Raw genomic sequence first — 19,256 nt, forward strand, 5'->3', positions numbered from 1 at the left:
TTTAATTATTTATATTTATGTATTATTTAAATTATTTATTGAACAAGTAAATATAAATATTTAATTATTTACTTTAAATGTTAGCAATTTATTTTAATTAAATTTTAATTACATATTTTGATTATTAACATTTATTCATTATTTATATTTTTATTTATCATTTAAATAATCATTTAAATGTTCATTATTTATTTTTTTACATTTAAATTAATTATTTATTCCAATTATTTTTCATTTATTCGTTTCAATTGTTCATTTAAATTATTTGATTTAATTATTTATATTTATGTATTATTTAAATTATTTATTGAACAAGTAAACGTAAATATTTAATTATTTAATTTAAATGTTAGAAATCTATTTCAATTAAATTTTAATTACATATTTTAATTATTAACATTTATTCATTATTTACATTTTTTATTTATCATTTAAATAAATATTTAATTATTATTTAAATGTTCATTATTTATTTTTGTGCATTTAAATTAATTAAATGTTTCAATTACTTTTCATTTATTTGTTTCAATTGTTCATTTAAATTATTTGATTTAATTATTTATATTGATTGATTATTTAAATTATTTATTGAACAAGTAAATGTAAATATTTAATTATTTATTTTAAATGTTAGAAATTTATTTCAATTAAATTTCAATTACATATTTTAATTATTAACATTTATTCGTTATTTATATTTTTTATTTATCATTTAAATAATAATTTATTTATTATTTAAATGTTCATTATTTATTTTTTCTATTTAAATTAATTAATTATTAAAATTACTTTTCATTTAATTGTTTCAATTGTTCATTTAAATTATTTGATTTAATTATTTAGATTGATTGATTATTTAAATTATTTATTGAACAAGTAAATGTAAATATTTAATTATTTATTTTAAATGTTAGAAATTTATTTCAATAAAATTTTAATTATATATTTTAATTATTAACATTTATTCATTATTGCGATTTTTTGTTTATCATTTAAATAATCATTTATTTATTATTTAAATGTTCATTATTTATTTTTCTATTTAAATTAATTATTTATTAAAATTATTTTTCATTTATATGTTTCAATTGTTCATTTTAATTATTTGATTTAATTATTTAAATTCATTGATTATTTAAATTATTTATTGAACAAGTAAAATAAATATTTAATTATTTATTTTAATTGTTAGAAATTTATTTCAATAAAATTTTGGTTACATATTTTGATTATTAATATTTATTCATTATTTACATTTTTTATTTATCATTTAAATAATCATTTATTTATTATTTAAATGTTCATTATTTATTTTTTTGCTTTTAAATTATTTATGAAATACAACAAAAAAAAATTGAGAAAAACGAACTGTGCCGTCTGGCCCAGTTGCTGTCCGTAAACAGACGGCCCAGATGACCTTCTGGGCCGCCCCTTAACCTTTCTTCTCCGTTCCAGGTGCCGAAGATCGCCATCTTCTACCTAAAAACACCTCAAAAAATGTCATTTCTTGTAATTTCACATAATTTACAAAGATTTCTACCATTATTTCCAACAAAATAAATCTTAAACATCCAAGTTCAAAGATTAATGAGGAAAAAAAAGCAAAACTTACCTTCTTCGCCTCTAATGGTGGCCGATTGGTCTCTTTCCAAGAAAAAACCTTCGATCTTCTTGCTATTTCTTCCCCTTCTTTGTCCAGACGTCGATTTGAAAGTGATTTGTTAAGGGTAATATTAGATTTTCATTGTTTTTATGATTTTTATAGAGTTTTCAAAAAAAATTTAAATAGTAGTCAACCACCATTTTGAAAAAAATTTCTCTTTTTGATAGCTATCTGACACCATTTCCTTCCATTTTAGGATTTTGCTCCTCTACCAGACCTGTAAATGATCTGGTGGAGGAGCCTATCTCACAACAATGGATCCCCATTGGGACCATTATTAAAAAAATGTCAAAAAAACAATCACGCCCACGCCTCCCCCCTCCCCCGCCCCCTCGCCCTCCCTTGGAGCTGCTCTACCGTATCATTTACAGATCTGGTAGTCCCCCATTTTATACCCTAACCTCGCCAAACAGGAGGGGGAAAGAAAATGCTCAAACGTCAAATTCGAATAATCTTTCTTTACTCTCTATTAGATTAAATTGCATTTCTATTTAAATCACTGCTTGAGGATTTCTAAAGAAAATTTGGTTCCAATAGTGGACATTGTTGCAGCACAAGATTTTATGCACAGTATTGGGCGATGAAGCAGTAAAACCCGCGGCGAGAGGTTGAGAAGCAAAGTCCCAGAATCACGATCCAACAGATGAGTTTTTTCTTCCTCTGATTGGCAATTTTTGGATTAATGAGCATTGTTGATGCAATTTTTAGCCAGGTTTGTGTCAATGATAAAGAAAATTACATTGCATTTATTTAATATGGTGCATATTACATTAGTGTTACATGGAATGACTTTCTACAGAATTTCTTATGTTGCCATATAATGTTGGCAATTCGGACCTCTGGGATTAAGTAAACACCTTTTCAATTGTTTGGTCATGGTATTCCATAACGTACCTTGAGCTGAGTGATAATTTACTAAGTTGTTTCGCAAAACAATGCGACTCTTGGAATATTTTAAAGAGTCATTTGGTTGGGGGCAATTACCAAATTTTGATGTATTTGTCCAACTATGAAGTCGTGGGAATCCGCGTACTTTGCCAGGACCAAGTGACAACATATAAACAAAGGAAGCACATTTATCTTTTAGATGGAAAATAAACCGTGGCCATAGGCCATAACTGATAGATGCCACCTGATAGATGCCACATTATTCTTTGAAACGGATTTCGCTTGCTAAGGGCGAATGTGCTACAGATTATGATTTTTGATTTTGTTAGGAAAAATGGTTTCTAACTATTCTTGAAATGCATTAGATAAATGTGTGGATAATGCAAGTATAACCTCTCAATGTTCTGGAATTGCTTGTTAGTTTATTATGTATTTAAGTTTTCTGCTGCATTTTATACATGTATGGCATAACTAGGAAGAGCAATAAACCACAGCAGGGCACCCTATTAAGCATGAAAGTTATGAAGTTCTCTTCATCATGATGTTAGTAGCTTTAGATGCATTAACTTTACTAAATAGAAATACTTCCATGAGACATGGAACATCTTATATGTGCAAACACTTGTCATAACAGTTATAGTTGTAAATTTGAGTTTTTAATATTGTTCCATGTTTTGTATTCATAAGCATATACTATAAAACAAAATAATGATGGATTATTTCTATTGATTTGGCATATTTTAAATCTTATTAGGAGTTTAGATTTATAACATGTCCAAGGAGGTATGGCTAAAGCACACATTCAATGATCACCTGAAAACAACCTCACCTCGCCGTTGAAGTATCAAAGGTGAGGTCAATGAGTAAGGTACTTCGTCTTGTGATTTGCAGGCATGGTGAGCATATCCCATCAGGAGGGAAGTGCTCGTTACATGTAATATTCTAGAGATAAACGTCGAGCCTAATACTCTTAATAGATTTGTAAAAATTATTGTTGATGTTACTTGTAGGAATATCATTGAAAGCCTCCCTAAGTGAGTGATGGAAGTTTGACAACTTTCTTTGAGTTTGTGGCTTTAACTCTAAGATTGTTATGATACGAGGATAAAAACGCAAGGCCTTTAACAGATTGACTTATATGAATGCCAAGAGATTAGGAGCCTTTGTGTGAAACACGTCTGGCTAGGTTATATAACATCTGTAATTCAAAGATAAGTTTACTATGCTTCTTTGGTTAGCTTTGAGAAGTTCATAAGTAGATGTTCAAGTTGAGACATGCTCATTTATTCACGAATTCCTTTGTTTGCTACAGTTAAGTTTTATTTTGTAGTAGTGGAGAATTGCTGGAACAATTTCATAAGTAATATAAAGGAATTGGTTGGTTCATATTTATTACAAGCTAATTAGATTCACAAGTGTCATTCTTCATGACTCTCAGGACTTCAAAAAGGTCCTAAAATTTGGTATTTCCCCTTACACTTTGGGATGATTCAGATTGTAGGAGATAGTTTTTCAATTTTTGTTTGTAGTATCATACGGGTAATACCTGTTAATAAGCCAATTCTCGTAAAAAGTCATAGGATGAATCATTGAATCTGCACTCTAACTCCAATAAGTCAATTATATCACTTCATTATATACAAAACATACGAAATTGTCTTTGAATGATTGATAAATATAACAGCTAGTCTACTGCTGCTAAACCCTCAACACTGAGTTCCCAGATGTAGGGAGCTCCACTCTGATAAACATGATTAACAAATAAGATTATAGTCCAACACATTGAACCACAATTTGCTACTGTTTGTGAATGCAAATAAATTCAACCAATTAAAAGATGCATGTGCCTGTCGCACGCAATCCATTTCAAAGAAATAAGTGCAAATCAAATGAGGATACATTGGTTTCATCAGCTCATACAGGCCTTTGAGGCTCTCTTTAATTTCTGAAGCAAGACTCACCTCTGAGTCATTTGGTCATGGAGATAGACACCAGAGACCTTTGCCATTGTTGGAGCGAAAGGAATAAAATTTTGAATACAATCTGCTGGTTCCTGAACCAGTCCTATTTTCCTCCAGGATCTGGTCGATATATTGTGCATGTGGATCTCTCCGTCTCCTCCTTTCTTTCTCAAAAGAAAAGACAGTCTTTTGCCGTCAAAAAACATTGGAATACCATACCTGTAGTCATTGTTTCCTGTGTTACTTATATTTTCAATAATATGCCTGATTTTCCACTCTTTGTTTTCATAATGATAAATAGAGATGACATTTTCTTCTTGAAAAGCACTCACAAATGCAAGCGAACCTTGGACCCCACCAAACCATTTGTCATATCCTAAGAAGCACCGACACGGATACGAGTGTGAAATGTGTTGGACACGCCGACACGTGATTTTTTTAAGGGTTCCGACACGATACGTCGCCAACACGTTGATTACATTTTTTAGTTTATTTTAATTTTATAGTTTAAAGTAATAATTTTTTATACTTATTGAATCATATATATAATGATATATAGAAATCAAATTTGACATTAAATTCATAAATGTTTCTTAATAATATAAGTTCAAAAAGTAAAACTAAATTAACTACATCATTCATCTTGAATCTCTTCAACATCTTCATCTCCATCCGCAGATACTATCGCCTCCAATTCCGGTTCGTCTAGAGATAAATTAGCAACTTCAAACACACCAATATCTTCAAATGTATCAAATGGATCTCCACCAATGTCCCACATTTTAGTCTCTTCTTGTGAGTATTGCGCACTCCTCCTTGACAAAAGATGAAGATTGCTATGGACGAAAACCAAATCTTCTGCACGTTTTGGAGTTAGCTTATTTCGTTTAAGAGAGTGCAAAAAGGAATAAGTACTCTAATTTCGCTCACAACACGATGAAGAAGATGGTTGCCCTAATAATTTCAAGGCATAACTTTGAAGCATAGGTGTGCAAGCACCATAAATAAACCACCTAGTCTTCGGGTCCAAGCAGTAACGATCATGGATGGATTCAAAATCACCAAAGTCATCTTCCATAGTCGAGAATTTGGCATACTCCTTATTCACCATATTACGCTTTTCATTTGACTAGTACCTCTTACAGAATTTTATTCTTTCTCTTGAAATCTCTACATCTCTATGTGGAGCAAGTCGAGTGGGATCCTCATTTAGCCAATCCTCGCTATAGTACCTAAACAAGACAAAAAAATTGAAGAAATAATGCCCCTGTTTGAGCCCCATTTTTTGGGATATAATGAATTTTTGAATAGTGTATTGATGGGAAATGTGTGGTTAAAAAATAAGGAAAAATTTTGAATTTACGTGTAATATTATTTTATTGAAGAGTGTGTGGTTAAAATGATGTCAAAACACTGTTGAAAAATATATTTTTTCAAAAGAATGAAGCTCAAACAAGGGCAATAATTCATACAATAACTAACGAAAAATATTAAAAATTATGAAAATGTAAATAAAAAATAAATGTATGAATTAGATTTAAAAGTTAGCTTGGATTTAGAGAATGAGACAAGCAATGAAGTGAAGTGTAATTTTTGTTCCAACGATCTATAAGTATCTGATGAACAACATTGTAGAATGATGATTCCTCTCCTTGAACTTTTTTCTCATGCCTATAAATTATTTCTCACTTTTCATTCATTGTATCCCACATGTCTTAAACCAAGTGAAGGCGAGGTTTATCAATGTCTTTCATTCTACCAGAATAATCAACTGCTTTTAAAAATATTTATCCATTCTCGGTCGTCACCATAAAATTAATTAGTGGCCTTCTTTGTGGATCACTCCATTCATCACTTACAATGGCATCTCCTTTTTCTGCCCATGTGCCCTTAATTGGATTTAATAAGCTTTCCACATTTTTTCTCTCTTTTTTAAGAAGAATGGTTCTCAACTTGTTATAACCGGGAGGCAGATATGCCGAAATTCGATTATTGGAAGTAAGAGTATAAGAACTAATGTAATAAGGATTTTTTGCAAGAGTAAAAGTCAAACCACTTGAATAAAACATTCTAGCAATTTCGGAATCCAATTGGTCACGTGTAGTCACATTAAAAATATTTTCTATTGGATTATTCTTTCTTTTCTTTTCCTCCAAAATATAACAATCCTTAGAACTCATATCATCCGATGGGAATGACACTCTTTTCCCCGCCTTAGTTTGTATTCTCAACTTCTCTTCATCTTCCATTTTTTTGCATTTCACTTATATCTTTCATGGTTACTTTTCCACAATTCCCAATTCCACAGCCTTGTAATTTTAACAAATATGCCATCACTCTTGTGTATGAACTTTGTCTTAGTTGCATTACAAAAATTGCATTGCCAAATAATGTTACCACCCTTTTCATTAAATTTATCAAGTTTTGTAACATATTTCCAAAGAGATTTAGACAAATCATCATTCATAGCATTACCACTCATAACATCAAAAGAAAAATAATTTCAAATACTTAAATAAGATAGGAGTGTATCACCCGAAACTTGAAAAAATATCTTCTTTTTGATCTTGCAAATGATTCTTCAAATGTGGATTGATGAAATTTTTGAAAAAGATGAAATAACAAAGAAAAATTGAAATGAATTTTTTGAATTTTTCTTGCAATTTTCGTAAGTAGCAGTGAGGAAGAAAATGTGCTTGAGTTCTTATATAAGTATGACTTTTTGTTGAAGGGTAAAATGGTACAAATTGATTCAAATAAAATATTCTATATTATCTTATCAAAAATTACAACTGTGGAAAAATACAAAACGTACAAGATTTTAGAAGTGATGGGCCCTAAAATTTAAAATTTGCATTGGTAAAGGGTGACTTTTCTTTTCCAGTAGTCTTTTCCTCTTCTCTCTTTTTTCTTTTCTTTCCCAGACAAGTCAATTCTAGTGGTTGCAGGATAACAGTCTCTTCCTCTTCTCTATTCTCTCTTTTTTCTTCCTTCCACAGACCGCCAAACTTCCGTCAGCTACATTTCTTCCTCCCATTTAGTTTTCTTTGTTGCTTCTCTTTAAGTCTATTGCCCACCAATGACTCTGACACGCGTCGGCAACGTGTCACAGGAGTATTAATGTCTAATACATGTCGGACATCGATATGTTGTCGCCCGCAGCATGTCAGTGCTTATGAGATACCGTCCTTCATGAAAACATAGAAAAATCATTACACAACAAAAGCATGGGCAACTTGAATAATGACATAGTTCTTGAGGTGATCTTGTGCTTTCGTCCAAGAGATGCAGTTAGATGTAAGAGCCTAAACAAGAATTTCAATGCCTATATCTTTAATAAAAGATTTGCACATGAACACTTTGTTAAATCGATTCACAAAGTGTGTAACCTCATTCACTTCTTGAATACTTCTCCTAGCGTTTTTTACCAACTTCAGCTAGACCCTCCTTACCCTCTTGAGACGTTAGAGGTTTATGAAATCCTACCCATTCAAGTTCCTATATTGGCCTCGTGTGGTGGCTTTCTTCTCCACATTTTAAGATACAAGAACTATTGTGTGTTTTCAACCCTATCATCGGGGAATTCCAAATGGTGTCAAACAAAAATCATGATGGCTGGATTGATGGGCCAGTTGGAATGGCTGTTGATTCCAGCACTGATTCATTTACAATCAGATTGAGAACAGTCCATGTAAAAGAAGACAAATCCCAGGTGAACCAAGTGTCTAAATTCAAAGCGTTTCCAGTTGGTTCAAATAAGTGGGAAGAAATCAATATATAATTTGTTTGCAAATCAAGTATGTTGAGCATAAATACTCAACCTGTTTACTTCCATGGCTCAGAGAAGATGGCGATATTCTTGCTTTCAACATGAAAAAATACCAAGCTAGAATCATTTAGGGACCTGGTCACAAAACCTCTATAATGCATATGACCTCAGAAGTACTGATGCAGGAGGATCCGAGTCAAGTGATGCTGATTTGTCAGATTGCACGATGATGGCGTTGAGATACCATGAGATGGCGGATCGGCGCAAAGATGGAAAGTAAATCACCATTATTTCCTTAATTGGGAGATTTTGACGCGTCTTTGGTAATTTGGCCATAACTTTGGCTACGGTTATCGGAATCGCTATTATGACCCCAATTCGGAAAGCTCTCTTCGGCGCGCACGTCGTGGCCACCTAGCTTTGCTCGATGGACGTCAATTTCAAGCCCAAAATCCACTGTTTTCTTTTCCAAAATTTGATTTTAAGTTATTTTTTACTATTTATGGTAATATTTAGTTTCCTTTTTTTTATATGTTAGAGAACTCGAAATAAGCCAAATTTTTGGCAACTTACTTCTTTTACTTAATATTTATTTTGGTATAATTTCGGGATTTTGCCATTTTTGGTAATTTTCCACTAATTTCGTATTTCGCAGCTATTTAACCCGGCTTGTGGGTTAGTTTTCAGCATTCTGCATTATTAATAATATTGAGTTGAATTCAGAGTATTTTCTCTGTTTTTTTTGGGTGTTTTCTATCGTTCTTTTCTTGCGAATCATCTGCTACAACCAGCTAATAGGATAATCACTATCCTACCCGGCGTCAAGTACTGACACGCTGCTTGCGACAACATATCGATGTCTGACACATATCGGATACTGATACGCTTTTGACACGTTGCCAACGCGTGTCGGAGCCATTGCTGGGCAGCTGACTTGAAGAGAAGCAAAAAAGAAAAATAAATGGGAGGAAGAAATGCAACCGACAGAAGTCTGACGGTCTGGGGAGGAAGAAAAAGAGAAGGAAAGAAAAAAGAGGGAAGAGGAAGAGACTACTGGCCTGAAAAAATGCAACCGTTGGAATTGACTTGTTTGGGGAAGGAAAGAAAACAGAAAAGGAAAGAAAGAGAGAAGAGAAGAGGGAGAGATTGCTCGAAATGAAAAGTTACCTTTTACCAATGCAAATTTTAAATTGTAGGGCCCACCACTTGTAAAATATTGTACATTTTGTATCTTTCTACAGTTGTAATTTTTGATAAGATAATATATAATATTTTATTTGAATCAAGTTGTACCATTTTACCCTTCAACAAAAAGTCATATAAGAACTTAAACACATTTTCTTCCTCACTGCTACTTACGAAAATTACAAGAAAAATTCAGAAAATCCATTTCAATTTTTCTTTGTTATTTCATCTTTTTCAAATCAATCCACATTTGAAGAATCATTTGCAAGATCAAGAAGAAGATATTTTTCAAGTTTCGGGTAACATCTCTCCTATCTTATTTAAGTATTTGAAATTATTTTTTCTTTTGATGTTATGAGTGGTAATTGTTGTGCATGTGGCTCATATAGAGTGGAACACAGTTCTTAGATCAAATGGGCCGATGTCGGAGCGGAGTGGAGTGAGAGGATAGGAGCGATGGCATCAGCCTTGCGCGGGTGGTGGGGGGACACTGAATGGGTTGGGGGTGCTAGGGCAACGCCCTTGAGGTACGGTACAGGGATATTTCTTGTACGGGCCTTAAAGTCTTATATGGGTCCTGGCTAGGGTTAATATAAATAATATGTTGTAACCCTATTTTTTACTACCGAATAAAATAAGCTCCGCTTTGCTCTCATGGACGTAGGCACACCGTCGAACCACGTAAATTCTTGTGTTGATTTTCTTTTTCATCTCTTTAATATTGCGCATAAAATCCAACAGTAATGCTATGGATGATGATTTGTCTAAATCTCTTTGGAAATATGTTACAAAACTTGATAAATTTGATAAAAAGGGTGGTAACGTTCTTTGGCAATGCAATTTTTGTAATGCAACTAAAATAAGTTCATACACAAGAGTGAGAGCACATTTGTTTAAATTACAAGCTATGGAATTGGTGCTTGTGGAAAGTAACCGTGAAAGATATATGTGAAATGCAAAAAATGAAAGATGAAGCCAAGTTGAGAATGCAAACTAAGGTGGGAAAAAGAGTGCCATTGCCGTCGGATAATATGGGTTCTAAGGATTGTTATGTTTTGGAGGAAAATAAAAGAAAGAATAATGCAATAAAAAATTCTTTTAATGTGACTACACGTGAACAATTGGATTCCGAAATTGCTAGAATGTTTTATTCAAGTGGTTTGCCTTTTACTTTTGCAAGAAATCCTTATTACATTAGTTCTTATACTCTTGCTTCCAATAGTCGAATTTCGGTGTATTTGCCTCCCGGTTATAACAAGTTGAGAACCACTCTTCTTAAAAAAGAGAGAAAAAATGTGGAAAACTTATTAAATCCAATTAAGGGCACATGGGTGAAAAAATGAGTTACCTTATAAGTGATGGATGGAGTGATCCACAAAGAAGGCCACTCATTAATTTTATGGCGGTGACCGAGAGTGGACTAATATTTTTAAAAGCAGTTGATTGTTCCGATGAAATGAAAGATTTGGATGAACCTTGCCTTCACTTGGTTTACGACACGTGGGATACGATGATTGAGAAAGTGAGAAATAATTTATAGGCATGAGAAAAAAGTTCAAGATGAGGAATCATCATTCTACAATGTTGTTCATTGGATACTTGTAGATCATTAGAACAAAAATAATACTCCACTTCATTGCTTGTCTCATTATCTAAATCCAAGGTAATTTTTAAATCTAAATCATACATTTATTGTTTTTTTTTCATTTTCATAACTTTTAATATTTTTCATTAGTTATTGAATGAATTGTCGTTTCTTTAATTTTTTATTTTTTTTATTTTTAGGTACTATAGCGAGGAATGGCTTAATGAGGATCCCACTCGACTTGCTCCACATAGAGATATAGAGATTTCAAGAGAAAGAATAAAATACTTTATGAGGTACTTGTCAAATGAAGAGCGTAATATGGTGAATAAGGAGTATGCCAAATTCTCAACTATGGAAGATAACTTAAGTGATTTTGAATCCATCCATGATCGTTATTGCTTGGACTAGAAGACTTGGTGGGTTATTTATGACACTTGTACACCTATGCTTCAAAGTTATGTCTTGAAATTATTAAGGCAACCATTTTCTTCTTCGTGTTGTGAGCGAAATTGGAGTACTTATTCCTTTTTACACTCTCTTGAACGAAATAAGGTAACTCCAAAACGTGCGAAAGATTTGATTTTCGTCCATAGCAATCTTCATCTCTTGTCAAAAAGGAGTGCTGATGCGAACCCGATCAGTAAGGTTGCAATCGAACCCACAGGATATTGAATCGGATCCCAAGAACGCCAATATGACCAAGGTTTATGGATCTGACTCCAAAATAGTGAACCAAGCAACCCAACAAGAACGTTGCTTGAAAGACCTCTTGATCATACGATTGAAGAAATCACACCCGGCTTGTGGATTTGAACCAATAAAAGATGAACCAAAAAACCCAACGGTAACGTTGACGCGAAAGACCCTTTGATTACACAATTCAATGATTCAATCCGATATTTTGAACGCCACAAGATGATTAGTCTTGATAAGTTCGCCCCATTCAATTTAATGAACAAGATAAATTTGAAGCAAAGCTTCGAAGAGGAAAATCTCTCATTAATTCATAATTAAACTTATTCCAATGAATCATAAAACTCCTATTTATGCTAAAGAATATAAAACCTAATTTGAAAAGGAATAAACTCCTAAAATATTGTAAAACACGAAATTAGAGTCCTAATAATATTAAAGTTACCAAAAATAAGAAATTGACTCAAAAGAAATCTTAACATACATCAAATCCTTGGTCGTTTGGCGCCCAAGCCAAATCACATCAAGTGCGCAATACTCACAAGAAGAGACTAAAATGTGGGATATTGGTGGAGATGCAGTTGATACATTTGAAGATGTTGGTGTGCTTGAAGTTGCTAATTTATCTCTAGACAAACTGGAATTAGAGGCGATAGTATTTGTGGATGGAGATGAAGATGTTGAAGAGATTCAAGATGAATGATGTAATTAATTTCATTTTTGCTTTTTGAATTTATGTTATTAAGAAACATTTATGAATTTAATGTCAAGTTTGATTTTTATTTATTATTATTATGAATTAAATGTCAAGTTTGATTTTTATTTATTATTATTATGAATTAAATGTCAAGTTTGATTTTTATTTATTATTATTATGAATTAAATGTCAAGTTTGATTTTTATTTATTATTATTATGAATTAAATGTCAAGTTTGATTTTTATTTATTATTACATATATGATTTAATAAGTATAAAAAATTATTACTTTAGATTATAAAATTAAAATAAACTAAAAAAATATTTTTGTAATCAACGTGTCAGCGACTTATCATGTCGAAAGTTTTTTAAAAAATTGTGTGTCGGCATGTCTGACACGTATCGATACTCGTGTCCGTGTCAGTGCTTCTTAGCCATCACCTAATGCAATTACACCACCATTGCTAACACCACATCTACTAAACCTACTTTTATACACCCAAAAAGCCTCTCATCTTCCCTTACCATAAGGCAATGCCAAATCAGGGGGTTCTCAAATTGTTGGTCCCCTAGGTTTGCGTTGTAAAACCAGGGAGTCTAGGCAGCTAAGGTTTAATTTGTTTGTTCCGTGTTTCACATTATGGTCATGAACTTGGGTTTGTTGGCGACGGAGTGTGGTGTATTTGGGTTCATTACACGTTTGTGATGGTGGTGTGTTGGGGCCGTGAAGGTGGCGAAAGATGAGCACGTGGTAGTGATAGTAGTGATGGGCGGGCATATTGTGGGTGTTGTGGCATAGGTCTGCATTGGGTTGGGATGTTGTGGGATTTTTCAATTTTTCAATCTTTGTTACATTTTTTAATATCAATAGTTATTTATTTTTAATAGTACTGATGTAATTTTCTTTAGGCCATGCACTTCACATGCTTTACTGATGGACTTTTGGACGGATACTGTCCGAAAGTCCTCGTGTTGCGTATTTTACCAAACATTTGGGATGGGTGTGCCAAATATAAAAAGTTTTGGGACCTCGCTGCACTTTTTGAAAAGGTTTAGGATCGGGACTGCAATTATCCCTGCTGGATTTAAACCTTATTTTTAAAATGTGTAAGTGGCCCCATTTACTTAGAGGATAAATTCATGGTTGATCGAATGAATAGAAACTGAGGTCTTTTCACCTATTTCCAATTTTTCTCTTTTAGAAAGTGCTGCTTATGGGAAGAGTAGAATAATTACTGTCCATGGGAATACCAAAGCTTAATTTTAATTTTTGGCATATTTAGAGCCTGGAACCTTAATTAGTGATATATTATGTTAATGTGGCAGTTTTTGAGGTTCCAATTGAGTTTTAAATGTTAGATTAACTTAAGTAATGGAGATCTAATTAGACCTAAATAATGATCTGTGAAAAATGAAAGTTGTTGGATAATATCAAGAAAAGGACTTGCCTACAGTTTTTATGCTACAATTATTGACATCTTGATTTTATCTGATTGTGTTGATCAAGGGATGTTACTAGTTAAGGCTTCAAGAACTGTTTTAACTTATATTGTCTCATTTAATAGCCAAGGTAAGTAAAGAGTCTCTAAGGCAAGACTTGGTACAATGTGAATGAGGTGACTCCTCTTGCATGCTTTTCATCCAATTAAGGAAATGTATGTGTTTTTAACTATTGATATGTGATATCTGACTTTTATGCCATATGGGTTGGGGAATATGAATGATATATTATTTATATCATATTTGTGAGAGATGAGAAATTTCGATGCATTGTGAATATACAAGCGATGTGCTTGGACCTTCTGGAAAGTGTCTTATTTATCTGCTAATAGGTCACTGAAGGCATTGAGTGGTTTATTATGTTTAATTCCATGGGCGTGTGGATTGTTAGACCACGAACAATGAATGATGCACTGATGTGGTGATATCTATTATTCCATGGGGCAAGTGGATCATTCTTCCACCTTCTGATTTGATTTGACCACAATGATATAGTTGTGGGAATGTCTAGCAGGATAAAAGACACATATATAAGAGGATAAAATGTACAAAAAAGATTAGCGCATGATGACTTTGGTGTAAAGATTTCTTTTATTTGCTTGAAATGTCTTCGTAGCTTATTTTAATCATTCCAACCATGTACATTGATTATGCATTCGTACCTTTACTTATTGAGTTCTAACTCACCTAGTCTTGGTTTGTAGGTGAGTCTGGTGGGGATGATGTCTATGAAAGCATAGTGGTTACCAAACTCTAGGGGATTTCAATACTTGGTGTACATGAGTAGAACCTGCTGGGAATTCTTTTGTGGGACTGTCCATGTTATTTCTGCATAATCATTTTGGTACAAATATACAAAGAAAACTGTATATGGTTTCATTTTTTTTTTTGACAGATATTGAAGTTTGAATTTGTGCAGTTTCCATGACTTGTTGAACATGATTAATCTTTCCTGTAAACAGGCTACGTGATGAGGACATCATTTTTATTCATTTTTTAGTTGGACTTTATTTATATTTTAGATTCTATTTATGTAATTGGGCTTGTGTTGGTCCAAGCCCGTTCTAGGTAGGGTTTTGTTTTACTATTTAAACATAATTTTCCATGTAATTTCATTAGTTTTGGATGAATATGAATTATTGAGATTGGTTGTGGCATCTCTTTTCTCTTCCTTCCCTTTTCTCCTAAATTTCTACTTTTTCTCCGGTTTCTTCCCCTCATTCTTTTCGGTTTCTCCCTCCCTTCTTGCTTCTTCTTTCTATTCTTTAATTTGTCCTTATCAAATTTGGTATCGGACCCGAACCTTGGGTAATTTGCTTTCTTAATCCAAAATTTCTTCCTAATTCCTCCCCAAAATTTGTCGGGACAACACGAGCGAAACGAATTTAGCAGCAGATTTCATTTTTCCAGTTCCTTTCTCAGTTGAAAAAAAAAAAAGAGTGAAAAAAATACTGTTCATGGGTACTGTTCACTCTCGAAATTTCAGCTTACAATTTTTTGATTTTTTATATTCCGCTGGGCCATGCCTACTAGGAAATCATAATTGGGTATAGTTTTGTTTCCTTGGGTCTCAACGTACATCGCCGTCAGGTTCAAGCTCCGTGGGCACTGCCACTGCAGCTAAACAACAGGGAGTTCTTGACCTCTATTATCATTAGTTTATGATACTGTTTCATTTTAAAATTGTATCAATTAATTTTTGTGCTGTTGTGATTCTAAAAATATACCTAAGTCACGTGACCGAATCCCTGGATTTCATCAAAGCCCCATTTTACCCCTCTTATCTTATGTGATTAGTTTTTTTTAAAGTATTTGATTCGTGCTTTGTTATTTTACATAGATCAGCAGTATTAGCTTGCTACATTTAAATTTACTTAATCCCAAAATTTATAAAAAAAAAAAATGTTTAAATTGTTATTTTCCATTTCTTGCACTTATTGTTCATTGATCTCACCATTAAACATCATTTAGCTGATATTACATTGCATGCAGTTGCGTAGTAGTCGTCTTGTCGCCCTTATGTCTAGTACATTGACCATGGACCCATCCCACTTTGATGCACTCACTAAACAATTAGCTCAACTTGCTACTTGCCAACAACACTTACAAACTCAATTAGCGGCTTTCCAAACCGAGATGGCTGCTACTCGTGAGAAGGGTGCTAGTTGCTAGTCCGGACAATTTTAAGCAAATCCCTCGTCAGACAGGTGTTAATAATTCTAAAGTGTCCTATTATAGACAATATCGTCGTCGACAAGATGATCAAAAATATTTTCAACACGATCGTAGGAATAGGGATCAGGTTTGTGAGTGAGAACGAGGCGATGGTCGTCATGTTACTCATTCTCTTCCGCGTCATAAGGAGCGTTTCTTTAGAGACATTAAATTAGACATTCCTACTTTTAATGCTTGCTTAGATTTTGAAATTTTTACTCAATGGACTGCCCTTAAACAAGGAAATCAATTAGTGAGTGAGCGTATTGCTCAATTTGAGGAGTTTCAAATGAAATGTCATGTCGTTGAAGATGAGTCCCTGACTTTGAATAGGTTTATAGAAGGTCTAAGAGAGGAACTTAGGCGTGAGCTTTTCTTTAGAGGTGTCACTACTCTTGTCATGCTTACTCTTTAGCTCGGGACTGCGAGTTACTTATTAGAACTCCATATGAAAAGCGTAGTCACCATCGTTCACTTGTCTCATCAGTGCCACCTCGTCATAAGTCTATCATAGAGCCTTTCCCGTCTAATGTTCCTTCCAAATCAATGCCACATCCTCCTGTTAAGTCCCTTCTAGGACCTCCCTTATCTATTTCTTCTCACTTGCAGTATTTCAGCTGTAACGACTTTGGTCACATTTCTCCCAAACGTCCGAGTCGAATGCTAATCATTGAGGAACAAAATGATGTAATTGATGATCTGTTAGAAGATCAAATCTAATTAACCTAAACTTGAAGAATTTGATGACTTGAATGATATTGAGGACACTTCCTTATGTAGTATCTGGACTTCTCCTATGAATCTAAGGGTTGTACCCCTTGTTCCCGATACCTCTCAGTCAAATGTTGTGTGTCATACTCTTATTCAACCCAAAGATATGAATGATTTGTGCAATCATGTCCTTTTCAAGGAAAATCCTGAGGATTGGGATTTGATCGACCCAACAATTCTAGCTGCATATAACAATTTTGTGAATCGGTTTATATGTATGAGTTCTATCGAATTTATTCATGGTTATAAGTCTAGGATACCTTTAGACCTTATTCCAATGTCCCCACATACCAGTATGTCTCTGTCAGCAAGGCATTTGTACGTCATCTTCATGACTTGCATATTGAGATCAATAAATAATTTGAAGCAAGTAATGTATTATATAAACTTCAAGCTGATTTGTATAAGCGAAATTTTGAATTTAATATTGGGGATTGTGTTATATTGCAAGCCCGTAATACTGGTCTTTTTAAAATTTTAAAGCACGTTGGTCCAAATATATATGTCACTGATCTCTCATCACATTTTGGCCACCACTCTACTCTAAATATTGAAGATTTCATTAGTTACGAACATCGCTTTACTTCCTTTGATGATCCATTTTTACTTAGCTTTGTGAACCCACAATTTGACTATGTTGATATTTCTACTTCAATACCATCTGTCACATTACACAGATAAAATTGATGTTATTTTAGATGAATGTGTTGTATTGACCAATGATGGTAAGATTCAGTACTTCCTTCACTGTTGGGTAGATCGACATGCTTCTTATGCTCCTCATTATGTACAATCATGTGAACATTTTGAAGATGAGGTGCATGAGTATTGGCTATTTGGAGTGGTTAGAAGGAAAGACCGCCCCCCTGGCCAGATCATATTCTTGAGAATAAGCTACAGTTTTCAGTATTATCAATCATGGAATTTCGGTACTTGGTTCGTCAGAAAGATCATCCCCTGTGGCTTGACTTAAAGCATTTGGAGTATCAGATTGAGTGTAGCCTACAGTGATCTATCAATTTGACAGGGTCGAGTTTTTCTCCCACTCAGGGAGAGTTGATGAGGAAATCATTTTTATTTATTTTCTAGTTGGACTTTATTTATGTTTTAGATTCTATTTATGTAATTGGGCTTGTGTTGGCCCAGCCCGTTCTAGGTAGGTTTTGTCTTTACTATTTAAACCTAATTTTCCATGTAATTTCATTAGTTTTGGATGAATATGAATTATTGAGATTGGTTGTGGCGTCTCTTTTCTCTTCCTTCCCCTTTCCCCTAAATTTCTACTTCTTCTCCGGTTTCTTCCTCCCATTCTCTCTAATTTCTCCCTCCCTTCTTGCTTCTTCTTTCTATTCTTTAATTTGTTCTGCATCACTATGCACAGGACATATGGTACATATCTTTCTTACACATATATTATCAAAACAAGCATTTGTTTTATGTAGTACATTGTGTTCTTTTGTGATATAATGCCTTGTATATTGGTTTGAACCAGGATTTATTGTTGTGGAGATTTTGTGTTCAGAATTTGAAGTCTGCACCATCCTTAATAGACATGTCATTTGTTTTGTCTGCTTCATTGCAAATTTTCTTGGTTCTGATTATTAATGTTTTGATCATAATTTGACCTTTATGTTCTGATGAATGATGAAAATATTCATAATGTTATGTAGGATTTAATAATGAATCTTGCCGTTTAATTTTCAGCATATATATGCCATTCTTTTCCGACATACCTGTATACATCTTACACTATGAGTCTATCTTCTCTTGTTTCAGACCGTGGATAAAAAGAGACTTAGTTTTGTGGAGGATGGCTGTGTATTTTGCTTTAGTGAAAGAGTCTTGGAAACCCAGTTCTTTGGTTTCTAGAAAATTAGAAGGATGAATTTATACAGGTAGATTCAAATAAAGAGTGTGTCTAATCTGAACTTTGTGTGTTTACAAGAACAGTTGGTCCCGGCTATTCAATGGTATGCTTGCCTCGTTGGAGCAACTCTCAGTTAAGGTTCTGAATGGCCAGCTGAGACTAGTGAGTTCTCTCCTTTGACATGCTAAAATGCCAATGGTCGGATAGGGATCGATGCTTCTACGAAAGCCCTTTTATTGGTTTCTTGCCATTGATGCCCTATTGTGTATTGTGTTATTTGTAGTTTGGTTAGGTAAATCAGCAATGCTTCCATTCATTTTCAATCTTTCTATCCTATATTCCATTTCTGTATGTATTTAGATTATCAAAAGCTTGTATTTGTCTCGTTTTGTTAGTACGTTGCAAAGTGATTTTATTATTGTTAATTCTACATCAATTTTATGGCTTACATTCTGCATCA

The 19,256-nt window shown here is 33.4% G+C and overlaps 1 long non-coding RNA gene across 5 annotated transcripts; it reads left to right on the forward strand.

The window, feature by feature from the left end:
- Positions 1 to 1,992: 1,992 nt before the first annotated feature.
- Positions 1,993 to 19,256, forward strand: LOC111373792. Of its 5 annotated transcripts, XR_002699027.1 has the most exons (4): positions 1,993 to 3,401; positions 11,252 to 11,470; positions 14,649 to 14,788; positions 18,706 to 19,256. It is a non-coding gene; the product is annotated as an uncharacterized LOC111373792 (long non-coding RNA). The 5 variants fall into 5 exon arrangements; XR_002699028.1 differs by lacking the exon at positions 14,649 to 14,788; XR_002699026.1 differs by lacking the exon at positions 18,706 to 19,256 and having other exon boundaries at positions 14,649 to 15,450.

The sequence above is a fragment of the Olea europaea genome, unplaced genomic scaffold, assembly GCF_002742605.1.
Source record: "Olea europaea var. sylvestris unplaced genomic scaffold, O_europaea_v1 scaffold1165, whole genome shotgun sequence".
Taxonomy (NCBI): Eukaryota; Viridiplantae; Streptophyta; class Magnoliopsida; order Lamiales; family Oleaceae; genus Olea; species Olea europaea.